This window comes from Vicugna pacos, chromosome 7, assembly GCF_048564905.1.
Source record: "Vicugna pacos chromosome 7, VicPac4, whole genome shotgun sequence".
In the NCBI taxonomy this organism is placed as follows: domain Eukaryota; kingdom Metazoa; phylum Chordata; class Mammalia; order Artiodactyla; family Camelidae; genus Vicugna; species Vicugna pacos.
The window spans coordinates 39855145-39868072 of record NC_132993.1 but is presented as its reverse complement, the minus strand read 5'-3'; the positions used below and the strand labels follow the sequence as shown (position 1 = coordinate 39868072).

The 12928-nt window shown below is 45.6% G+C and overlaps 1 non-coding gene across 1 annotated transcript; it reads right to left on the bottom strand.

Moving 5' to 3' along the window:
* Window positions 1-5981: 5981 nt before the first annotated feature.
* LOC116278830 (U6 spliceosomal RNA) lies at window positions 5982-6087 on the bottom strand. Its single transcript, XR_004188188.1, has one exon. It is a non-coding gene; the product is annotated as a U6 spliceosomal RNA (small nuclear RNA).
* Window positions 6088-12928: the final 6841 nt, after the last annotated feature.

The window sequence follows — 12928 nt, the reverse complement described above, 5'->3', positions numbered from 1 at the left end:
TGAGGGGGAAAGAGGGCTGCTATGAACCTGGGCACCTGTTTCTTTCAACTTTTTTTGTGGTGGTTCTCAAATATCATATATTCTCCACACACTTTCATTAACCATTTTTTCTTAGTAGGATGATTGATGCAATGAAAAGGTGAACATTAATAAGACAAGAGTACCCACTTCAGGAAATTTAAAAAAGAAGTCTTCCCCCATTTCTTGTAGCACTGACGAGGTCGTCTTTCAATGCTGAGTGACTGACACAACTCCTTACTGCCCTGGTCAATGCTATTGTAATTTCTTGGTGTCGAGTTCTCACGTGTCCTGGGAAACATAGCTCTTTCATTGACGTGATCCCTCCATCCTCTTCCCAGCCACACGTGGCCTCCCACCCCATCCCATTGCATGACCATGTGGCTCTTTGTTCTGTCCGACAGTCGGGGGAACAAGAATGAATCCCACCCATTCATGGAAATGAACCATCACATGTAAGAGAGGCTCAAGGCATTCCCGCTGTCCTAAGCCTTCTACTCGGAAAGAAAACAGGTGCCATGGCCAGTCCCACTCCTCCCTAAGCCCTTAATCCCACAGTGAACTTCTTGCTTCCATTATCGAGTGTTCAGGAGCTCCTGTAGTTGAAGGGAAATCGTGCTGGGAAGGCCCACGTGTGGAACACGTAGAATCTGAAGTACCAAATGGGGGTGTGGCGGGAAGCCCCCTGGTCCCCCACCCCCCACCCACCTCCTCCCCATCACCTCCTTAGGTGGCCTTTAAGGAAACCCTAAGACTCTGCCAAGCTGGTTCAGAAGCACCGTAACTAGACAATTAGGAAGGCCAAACATTCTTTCAGCTGAGAGTCCTCCGTTCACACTCAGCCCCAAGCTCCCGTGCCGAGTGGGAGGAGGGTTTCCATTGTGTGGGTAATGTATGGGTTTTAATATACGCGTTTGCCAGCTCCATCTTTGATACACCCCGTGCGTTTCTGAATAGGAACAATGTCCCCGGCGATTCCTCAGTCTGAGCAGCAGCCAAACCTGCAGTCGCTCTCCCATCGAGCAACACAGAAAGCCAGCAATAAAAAAACTAAATAGCAAATCAACAGGGTGTAGTTCTTGAACAAATGCACATTCATAATTTGTAACTGTGTAGTGATAAATCCCCTCCTAGAGCTTTGCTCTAACGACCCAAAACAGAGAGGAAGCTTTTATTTTTTTTCTCCATTTGGGTATTTGGTGATGGAACAATGTACACTTGCCAACAGTACAAATATTGGTACTTTTTAGGACTTTAAAGCATTATATCAGATGCAGTGGCATCACAGAGAATCAATTTTACCAAACCCTGCCTCTGCCACACACACACACACACACACACGCAAAATCCTTCCAGCCACAGATATTAATTTTAGAGAGAATAAAGTATTCTTCATTTGCCCCAGGAGGTTTAAAGACACAGGCTCCATCACCAAATCCCCAAGTAGAATGCTTGTCTGTAGACAGGAGTGTAAGCATGTAAGTCTCAACCCAAATGCTCTTTCCAATCAAGCCAGGCACACATGGTTGGCGAAAGGCAGTGCATTCTGGGTGTCCATTTCGTTTCAATCTCAACCCTGATCGAGAGAAGTAGGAGAAGTCAACAGAAGGAGAATTCCAGAGCAGAGACGGTTTGTCATTCATGAGAGGATCTCAGCGACGGGGCTCATTTATCATGGTGCTTAAGTGAGGAAATAACATGCAGTGATCTGGAACAGCACTGACCCTCAGCTAAGGAACAGGTTCCTTAGCTGAGAATTTGTACCAGGGAAGCAACTTAAACCTAAGCCTCGTTTAGTCCCCTCCTGATGATTTAGGGGATGGGGAGGACCTGCCTGGGGAAGTGAGGGTCCTCTGATGTTGATTACTGTGAGCCAGCCTGTCCCAAGGGACGCTGTGCCTCAGGGAAACCCCCTCATCTCCAGGACCTGTGTGCCCCGCCCCACATGTAGTGAGCCGCTCTGGGGCTGGGTGGGCACACCTGGGAGAGGAGGACTGGCGGCGCAGGTAGGTCAGTCTACACCTGTTGTTATTCACGCCTCCCACCGACCCCGGCCAGGCTTGAGAACAAAGCTCCTGTTTCCCCGCCACATCAGCTCTTCTTCTGCCACAGAATGGTCATGGAGTAATTATTTACACAGGATGATGGGGGTGGAAGAAGAAATGGTACTGATAGGGGCGTTTCTCTGGCTTATCTTCATCCACAGCATCCTGGCCTCTCTAGCTGCTCCTCTCCACTCCCAGCCTCCGAATCAGACAGATCCGCACGCCGGCCAGGCGCCCATCACCTGTCTCTCAAAGGGGCTCTCGCTATGTCTGCATTTCTTTCTCAGATCCTTCTGCTTCCTTCTTACTTCTGTCCTCTTCAGCGTGAGGTTGAGAAGAGGCCACAGTCCCTGCTGGATCATCATTTTACTGCTATTTACTTTTCCAAGTATAACTGGTTTAGCGAACCGTCTGAACCCAATGGGCACAGACAGAAGCAACTTTGTATTTCTCCTGCCTCTGCCGTCCAGTATGCTCTGCCTTATCCATGTCCCGCTTCTTGGCATCAAAAGGGACTGGATTGTTTCAGTGTTGATTTCCTGTCGTGATAGTGTACGATCATCATGCAAAGTGTTAACTGCTGGGGGAAAAGGGGTGAAGGGTGTATGAACTCTCTCCAGTGACTTCTTACAGCTGCATGTGTGCTCACAATGACCTCAAAATAAAAGTTTAATGAAAAGGACTGGAGATTGTCAAGTTCAATGCTTTTATTTGTCTGTTTTTATTTGTTTTATTTGTCTGGGTATAAAATTATATCTAACCGCCTATAATAGGTGCTTTTTTCTTATAGAAGCAACCTCTGATTTAAGAGAGAGAGTGAGAGAGTGAGAAAGAAGCCCTGAAAAGTAAGATAAAAAAAAAAAAAAGCTAGAACAAATCATGTTTATTCCCACCTCATTAATTTTATGATGGTGCCCACATGGTGAATTTTTCATATGGCCTTTACGAAGTTTAACATCATATTCCTTATATTGTATTTTGTATATCTCATTTTATATTATGCTTTTAAAATTAATAATTGAGAAACAGAAAAGCAGCCCCTGATACCGGGGAGCTGGCCTAACTCTCAGAGCTGGGCCTCGGTATTATCCTGCTGAACGTAAACAATTTCATGGAGCATCGGTTATCAGGCAGGGCCACTCTGTGACCGTGGTGGGTTGAGGCAAACACAGGACCAACCCATGGTCATGTCTGATCACAGGTGAAAACATGAACATTGTCCAAACCACAAAATGTCCAACCAAACATCCTCATCGTGACTAATATGAGTGGCTCCTGCTTCTTTGCCAGTTACAGCTTCAGCTTGGGTCTAAAGCTACAGCTCCTCTCCTCTAGATAAGGTTGATTAAGATGCCCAGTCACAGAATTCTCTTTACTTCCTGACAGCATCCAATCCAGAGCCAAGCTTTACTTCCAAAACTTGGCCCTGAATCCTTGGTCACAAGCTCCCATCCTGTAAGTCCTTGCTAGCACCCCTTTCCTGGGACACCCCACGGTCCCCTGCGGGTGTGCTCCTTCACCACGATGAGCAGTAACCCTGGCTTGTTCCACGGCAGCTGTGTTACTGGTGGTCTTCTGCTGGCGGGCGTGGCTACGCGATGTCAGAAGCCTTCAGCTGTGCCAACACACATGCCTTTCAATCCTCCTTAATAGCCGCACATATTCCATTCAATGAACGTAGCATGGTTCATCGGACCCTCATGATGGAGCCTTCGCTGTTTGTCAGGTTCTCCATGTTATAAACAGTACTGTGATGTGCACTTCATTACAAAAATATTTCTGGGTATTTCTCAGGTAAGATTCATAGAAGTAGAATTTCTGAGACAAGTAATGTGGATATTTTTAGGGCCCTAGATGCATTCTGTCCGTCTCTTCATTTTACAGAGGAGGAAACTGAGGGACAGAGATGGAAAGTGACTTGTCCAAAAGTAAACAGACTCAAGACAGAGGTTTCTTATAAATGTGGGCTTTAAAAAAAAATTGAGACTACTATGAGAGATATGTGCATACAGTCAACCAATTTAAATGTTCATGTTCTGTCCATTTTGCCTAATTCATAACGAATGAAATTGTAGGGCCCAGCGCAGGGGTGCAGTCCTCAGTCAGGCCGAGGATCTGGGGAAGTTCTTGCCCTGCAGGCTCTCAGTGGATAAGGATCTTTTCTAAGTGCTTTAGACACACAGGCCCTTTAGGCACTAATCCTACAGCCAGCAGCCCAGGGGAGCCCGGAGCTGCCAGCTGTCCTCTGGGAAAGAAAACAAGCCAGCATTTCCCTCGTGGGGACAGACAACAAGATGCCCCCAGATACAGGCCAGCAGCCCACGGGCCGCTGGGCCGTTTCTCCCATTGGCTGAGGAGGGTCATTCTAGGCCAACCAAATCCCCAGAGCCTGGGAGATGCAGCGTTTGTTTTAACTGCTTATGCTTTTGAGGATGTTATTTTGAAAGTTAGTTCATAGTCTTTATAGTCAATTTTCTATTCTGAAGTTCTGGGATTTATATGAATTCCTTTCTGTATTTATTCCCTCATTCCTCAGGTGTTTTATGAATCATCCACTACTTTCTGAGCACTGAGGGCTCAGAGGTAAAATCAGACAGTCTCAGGCTTCCCTGAGCTCACACCATCCCGGAGGAAGCCATCAGCAAATACCGATGACTTTCTAGGTTCAGTGCTAAATAAACGTCGCTCCTGGAGCCAGAAGAGCTGGGAGCAGGAGAGGCTGTGTTGTCAGCGAGGTCGTAGACGAATTCCAGAGGAGGTGAATTTGGCCTTGCTTTGGAAAAGGATGGAAAGGAGAGAGAGAATTTCAGAGCTGAGGACACCTGGATGCAAGCAAAGAGGGCTGGGAGCGAGCCGGTAACAAGTCTTCCCGGTCTAGAGCCTGGGTCTTGTACCTGGTCGTCAGGTAGACCCGTTTCAGCTTCAGGCTCCACACCCCTGACTTGGGATCTGACCTCAGACATGCATCTTTACCTCTTTGGTGTTTTGCTTCCTCACTGGAATAAAACAAATGATAAGTGCAGGCTTTGTTGGGTTTCTGTGAGGATTAAATGTGAAAACGTATGGGAAAGCTTCTAGCCTTAGGCCTGGCAGGAAGGAGGCCAAAGTTACATTTCTGTCTTCATCCCGCTGGACAAAGGTCATCTTCCACGTGGGCCTCTCTGGGAAACGGCTGCCCCTGCCCAGAGAACCATGGTGGCGGGCCTGGTCTTGGATTAGCTTGGGCTCAGGGGATTCCACCCGTCCCTTCTCAGAGGCTTTGCTCTGGCAGGAAGGACAAATTTCCTAAAAACTCACCTCTTAACACACCACAAGCCTGCACAGAGTAGGCACCTGGGGAGGGCCCCGTGAGAGAAAAGAATATAATAAATCTCGAATTTCTGAAGATTCTTCCCTGTTGCATGACGCTTCTTAAACTGAACAATAGCAGTCAATTTAATCCCAGCGATAATTGCAGATTTTGAATCTGAAGTCCCGGTAGGTGATTCACCTGTCTCCCAGCAAGGCAGCGCGGCTCACACCAAGGCTGCTCCCCGGGTAACTCCAGTCCAGGATGCTGACGGGAGGCCAGGCCCAAATCTTCAGCTCAGTCCAGTAAGGAAGGCGGGATCTGGCACGTGAAGGTGGCCTGGGCTCGGCAGAGGATCTCGGGAGATCTCCCTCTAATCCGGGATCCATGATAACAACATGAGACACGTTTTTCTGATTGAATCAACTTTGGGAAATGAATTACTATTTTTTTTAATTGAAGTATAGTTGGTTTCCAGTGTTGTGTGAATTTCTGCTGTACAGCACAGTGATTCAGTTATACATATGTATCCCTTTCATATCCTTTTTCATTATGGGCCATTACAAGGCATTGAATACAGTTCCCCCTGCTATCCAGTAGGACCTTGTTGTTTATGTATTTTATACGTAAAAAATATGGAACGCTTCACGAGTTTTGTGTCATCCTTGTACAGAGGCCATGCCAATCTTCCCTGGATCATTCCAATTTTAGTACAGGTGCCGCTGAAGCGAGCACTGGGAAGCAAAATATTGTCAACTGTCCTCAGGACCCTTCTGTAGAGAGAGCATGCAAACGTCATTTGAGAGCACAAGTCCGCATCTGGGGAGGACATGTGGTGCACAGGGAGCTTTGGACCTAGACCCACGGTGTGACTAACAGCTCAGTCATTTACTAGCTATGTCTTCCGTGGCAAGTCACTTACCCTCTCTTAGCTTCAGCGTCTTCATCTGTAAAAACAATCTGCTTATACTGTTTTTCCAGGCTGATGTGATAAGTAGTTGAGATCACACACTTAAAGCCTCGGGTTCCCCTAGACATTGATTCAGTCTTAGTTCGCCTCCTTCCCGTCCCCTTCCTCTCGGTGTCTCTTGTTTACACCAGTTAAGTGGTTCATCAACAGATGCTATGCTGCACAAACTCACACGTGTGTGTGCATGCACACCATGCACACTCAACACACACACACACACACACACACCCACTGATGTCATCCTTTCAGCTCAACCAAAACAGTTCAGGATTGCTGACCTCCAATCTCAGTTCTTGGGTTCAGTTTCTGCTCCCTTCACGCTAATTCCTCCTCAGCCCCATTCACCAGGTGAAACAGCGTATGAGAGCTGGACGAAAAAGAAAATGGCACTGCCGAAGAGGGGAGGAAGCAGTAAATAAAGGAAGCAACAAATAATAAAATATCCTGGTAGGTCAGAAAAGCGAATGACTCCATCAGAAAATGCAAGGAGATTAGGGAGAATAAGATGAGAAAATCACGGGCAGGCAGATCGTGGAGGGCCTTGCAGGACATGAACCTTCGTCGTCCCATCAATGGACAGCCTTGGAATGGCCTGACAGGAGGGGCCGGCGCTGTGTGGGCCGTGTTTCGCTGCACCCTGGGGGTGGATTGGGAGTCCCTGAGGGAAGCAGGTCAGGGAATCGCGGAGCACAGGTCAGCAGCTGGCTAAGCCCACAGGAACCCGCAGGACCCTAAGGATGGGAAAGAAGCCTCAGGATCAAGGAGTGGTTAGTTTAGTTCTTTTCAGAAGCTCCAGGCGGCGGGAAATCACCTCCTGATACAAGTGAGCACAACGTCGTTTTGGGGGAGGGGGGTGGCACTTGTTGATAAGCAGGCAAGATATTTCCAGGAATACCGTTTTAAAAAAATGTCTAACACCTTTATTGGTGGCATGGCTCCTGTATGGTAAACTACACATATTTCAGATGTACACTTTGATGAATTTTGATGGATGTACACACCAATGAAACCACCACCACAATCAAGATGGCCAACATTTCCATCAATTCCCAATTTATCCCTTTCCACCCAGGAACACCTTTTTCACAATACCCCAGGCATGGTGCCAACTTTCCACATCTTCCACCAAGTTAACCTCTTGCTACCGAGCTGATCCAACCCCTGTTCTGGCCGAGGGAGAGGGGAGAGGAGGTTAAGGAGGACATCACTTTCCCTGAGCGACGATTTTGCATTGTTTATTTTCCCAGAACACCACACCTCCCTCAATTCTGAATCTGATGAAGCAAAGATTACTCAGAAGTGACTCACCCTGGTGGAGGAGGAAATGTTGATGAAAAGAGTACATCAACCCGAAGACTGATGGCTTCACAGTGAGCACGCCCATGCAGCTGTTCCCACACCCATCCAGATGTTCCTGTTCATTGCGTGAGAACTGGAAGCCCAGATGTGGGTGCTGGAGGAGGAACTTTGGTATTTCATTTTCCTAAGACATATACCTGGGGAAGTTCCTCCATCCTAAACCTTGTCTCTCACCTGGTTTTATTCATCTTATGGTGGTACCAGTTGAATTACGACAAGTAACTGATTTTAGGCTGTTTTTGAGGACCTTGGTCATTTTGGTCTCCAACTGTGAGGCTTGATTTTATGGGTCAACTTGGGTAGGCTAAGATGTTCAGTTGCTTGGTCAAACACCAGTTTAGGTGTTGCTGTGAAGTATTTTATAGATGTGATTAACATTTAAATTGGTAGACTTCATGTCAAGCATTGCGTGGGCCTCATCCAATCAGTTGATGGCCTTGAGAATGAAGACAGGGATTTCCCCAAGAAGAAGAATTTTAGCCTCAAGACTGCGAAATAGAAACCCTGAGTTGCCAGCTTACCAGCCTGCCCTGCACATTTCAAACTTGCCAAATCCCACAATTGCATGAGCTAATTCCTCAAAATCTCTCTGTCTCTGACACTCTCTCTCTCTTATTGGTCCTGTTTCTCTGCATAACTCTGCTGAATACACCCACACACACAATTCTTCATTCCCACAATATGTGGTTAGTCCGTTTTAGATTTAACACTTAATATGGCTAAAATCAGTCATGGTGAACTGTAAACCCAAGGGGCACCCAGGGGATTAATTGGTGGAGGTTCTTGGGTCTGACTCTCAAAGAGAGGGTTTGTCAGGAGAAAGGAGGACTGCTGGCTTAGGTGGGTGGGGAAGGTGATTTATGTTGGCACTGAGGTGAGATTGGGAGGTGGTTCTATTACTTAAGGGAAAAGTGTCAGGCTCCGCACTTGGAATTTCCACCTTTAAGAGAAAGCCCTTCCATAGCTTGGGTTGTCCTAAGGGAAGAACAAGAAGAGTTGGCATTCTGCAGATGTCCATTTGCTTTTGTTTCTAGATGAAAGGAAAAGGTTCTGTCTCAGTGGACACATAAATATTTATAAAATAAATTGACTTATGATGCCTAATGCACCACGTCTCCAATGGGTAGAGAATGTCTACTCGTCTTCTCCTAAGGGCTCTTTTCCAATTACCTGGATAACATCTGAGCCCCACAATTAAAGAAGTGACACTGGGCAGGGAGTTCTACTCCTGGTGATGGTTTTTGGAAGCTGCTCTCATTTGCTGAACACAGTGGACAGTTGTGGTCACTCCTCTGTGGAGGGGATGGTGGCAGAGAACTGCGGTGGGATGACAAGGATGCCTAACTCACAGAGAGCACCCACATGCGGTACCTTCTTAAATGTTCTTAATTTCCCCCCGGGCAGAGAGTAGCTGTTATGATTCCCATTAAACAGATAGAAAGACTGAGGTACAAGGAATCAGGTGACTTGCCCAAATCCACACAGGTCGTAAGCAGTTGCCCTAGAACTGCAATCCAGGCTTTCGCTTTGAGTCCTTCTCTGTTGCTACTTCTGTCCCTGCCCTCCTGGAATTCCACGGTACAAACGTCTCTACTATGCATGCATCCTCTTAAAATGACTGCTAAAACAGTGGTCACCAAAATGCTTCTATATAAAAATGGTTTGGGTGTTAAAGAAGTAATAAAATCTCCACCCACCCCACCCCACCTTCACCCCCTGGAAAATGACTAAGATGCTTCCAAAAAGCTTTTATTGCACAGCTCTTTACTGAGCAGCTCCTATGAGGAGGCACTGAAGGATCTGATGCTGAAAAAGATGCAGCCCTGTCCTCTAAGAGCTTGATCTTCTGGGGGAGCTGAGATGTATGTAAAGATCATTAGAATCACAGATATTCTATCTGCATGACCTTAAAGGTTAGACCTCAAGACCTTGGCAACCTGCCGGGGTCACAGAGTAATCTAGAGAGAGAGACTCTCGGCTCCTAGTTCGCGCCTCCGCACTGCTGTTCTCTAACACAAGGCAGAGTGCATTAAAGCCACGGTTCCCAAACTGTGCACCGAGGAGCTCTGGGATCCCATGGGATATTTTAAATTTCTGAGGGAAATACAGCCATGCTTGGGACCTGCCAGCCTCCATGTGAACTATGAGTTCCAGGCCGTGCACAAGTCCAGCGTGCACTGAATTTCCTTTTGATGATGGCATGTCTTTTGGAAGCTGGGGTTTTGACTGCTGCTGTGCTCAAGGGCGAGTATCACAAAAAAATTGCTGCAGGACAGGAAATGAGGCTGGTGTGTCCAAACTGATTCTACGGTCTGAGGAGTTGTGTGGGGCTGCGGTGTGCATACATCCTGCTAGTAAGTCACTGTGGATGTTTAAGAATAAAGTAGAAACATTACAGCTTTCTTCTGATTTATGTGCGATATAATGGTTTGATGACTCCTAAGCCGTCAGAACACAATTCTTAACAAGCTGTTTTGACCTAACAACTTCAAAAATGGAAATTAGGAGTTTAGGAGTCTGGGATTAACAGATACACATTACTACATATAAAATAAACAACGAGAACCTAGTGTACCACATAGGGGACTATATTCAAGTTCTTGTAATGAGCTGTAGTGGAAAAGAATCTGAAAACATATGTATGTCCATCAACGGATGACTGGATAAAGAAGAGGTGGTATATTTATACAATGGAATACTACTCAGCCATAAAAACTGACAACATAACGCCATTTGCAGCAACATGGATGCTCCTGGAGAATGTCATTCTAAGTGAAGTAAGCCAGAAAGAGAAAGAAAAATACCATATGAGATCACTCATATGTGGAATCTAAAAAACAAAAACAAAAACAAACAAAGCATAAATACAAAACAGAAACAGACTCATACACATAGAATACAAACTTGTGGTTGCCAAGGGGGCAGAGGGTGGGAAGGGATAGACTGGGATTTCAAAATGTAGACTAGATAAACAAGATTATACTGTATAGCACAGGGAAATACATACAAGATCTTATGGTAGCTCACAGAGAAAAAAATGTGACAATAAATATACACATGTTCTTGTATAACTGAAAAATTGTGCTCTACACTGGAATTTGACACAACATTGTAAAATGATTATAAATCAATAAAAAGTGTTAAAAAAAAAAAAAGAAAACATATGTATGTATGTATATGCATAGCTGAATCACTTTGCTGTACCCCTGGAACTAACATTGTAAATCAACTACACTTCAAATAAAAAATACTATTTTTAAAAGCTGGAATAGGAATTTCTTTTGACCTAGAATCCTGAGAAGAAACTGCTGAGACAATGAGAAAGTTTGGGGAGCTCTGCAGATTAAAGCTTTACCACTCAAAGTGTGGTCCCCGCAACCAGCACCTCTGGTGTCACCGGGGAGCACGTTAGCACTGCAGACTCCTCTGCCAAGGCCAAGTCAGAACTTCCTTTTTCACAAGAGACCCAAGGGATCCTTACACACTTGATTCACATTGAAAAGCACTGTTTATTTTAAGAATCCTGAGGGCAGTTTAAGCAAACGGCCCAGGCCTGCTATCTCTTCATCAGACCGCACAGGGTGCCTCCGAGGGGGACAGAATTCAGATCCTGCCCCGACGCTTACAAGCTATGGATCTTGGGGAGCAGTACGAACTTTGAGCCCCAGTTTCCTTACCTGCCAAGGGAGAATGAAGGCTGATCCTGCCTCTTCGAGGTGATTAAATAAAGATTCAATGAGATCGTGCTTACGAAGTAGAATGCCTGGCCCAAGGCAGATAAATGAACAATGGCTTCTTTTTGCTTCCTGGGTCTGTGGCTCTAGGGCAGGTGATTTGGCTTCTTTTTCTACCGCTTTTAGAGGTCACAAGTGCAGCAGAAATCGGACTGATGATCGAGCCTACTACAATAGCCAAGTAAAGAAAAACACACACTCTCCCCAGGTCTTGAATCAAGTGTGCTGCAGGGAAATGTGTATAGACTTGCCCTAGGGATTTCATTGTGTTCCGACAATGAGGGTAAGTTCTGCAGGCCGGCCCACAGGCGGAGAAGAACTTGCTGTGGGCAGTTTTGTGAGTGTGTGGTAAGTACACAGAACAAAGCAATTACCCTCTCAACCATGCTTGGGCGTCCAATTGAATGTTTTAAGTATATTCGTGTTGTTGTGCAAAATCCATCCCCGTAACTGAAGCTCTGTAATCAAGTACATAAAAGTGGACTCATACAGTGTCTGTCTTTTTTGTGATTGGCTTACTTGACTCAGCATAATGCCCTCCAGGTTCATCCAAGCGGTAGCCTGTGTCAGACTTTCCTTCCTTTTTAAGGCTGAATAATAGCCCATTGTGTAAATACACCTCATTTTGTTTATCCCTTTGTCCATCTATAGACACGTGGTTATTTCCACGTTTAGCTATTGTGACTAATGCGACTATGAATATGGTGTACAGATACCTCTCCAAGGCCCTGCTTTTGATTCTTTTAGGTGTACACCTGGAGGTGGAACATCTGGACAGTATGGTAGTTCTGTTTTTAATTTTTTAAGGAACCACCTTATTGTTTTCTGTGGCAGCTGTACCATTTCACATTCCTACCAGCAGCGCCCAAGGTGTGGGGTTTGTTTTTAAGTTATTTTTCAAGACCACCATGAATGAACGACCTTGTCTGATAGACAGGGACACATTCTCCCCTAAGACTGTGATCTCCCCAAGCGGGGACTTAGATCCACTGCACACCTAGGGCGGTGCCTGGAAACTAGAAAGGCTCAACATTTTTGTGCTGACTTAAATGGATTCTCTCCATTCTTTTCTAGCCTGAGGGTAGCTTTTCTTCCTACACAGCACCTCCACCTGCTGGAGAAATAGTCACATTGCTGTTGCCTGGCTAATGTTAGTGCCCAGCGCTAACATTGATTTGGAATACTCAGAATTTTGTGATCCTTTATACAGGCTGAAGTTTATTTTTTGCTTTATAAATTTTTTTCCTCAAAGATAAAAATGTAATAGAGTTAATATTATGGGTACACAAAAAGAATTTGTAGATATGTGTGTGTGTGTGTGTGTGTGTGTGTGATACGTGTGCAAGAAAGAGAGAGAACCAGGGTAACAATCCAAATGACAAAGTATGACAATGGTGTGAAAGGACACAGGAGGCTGAGACCAAGCCAGGCCAGCCTCCAAGCATTTTAAAAGTGGCCATTTAATGCAATTGATGTTCTGATTACAAACTGTTTGTTTCTTGTAACAACTCCT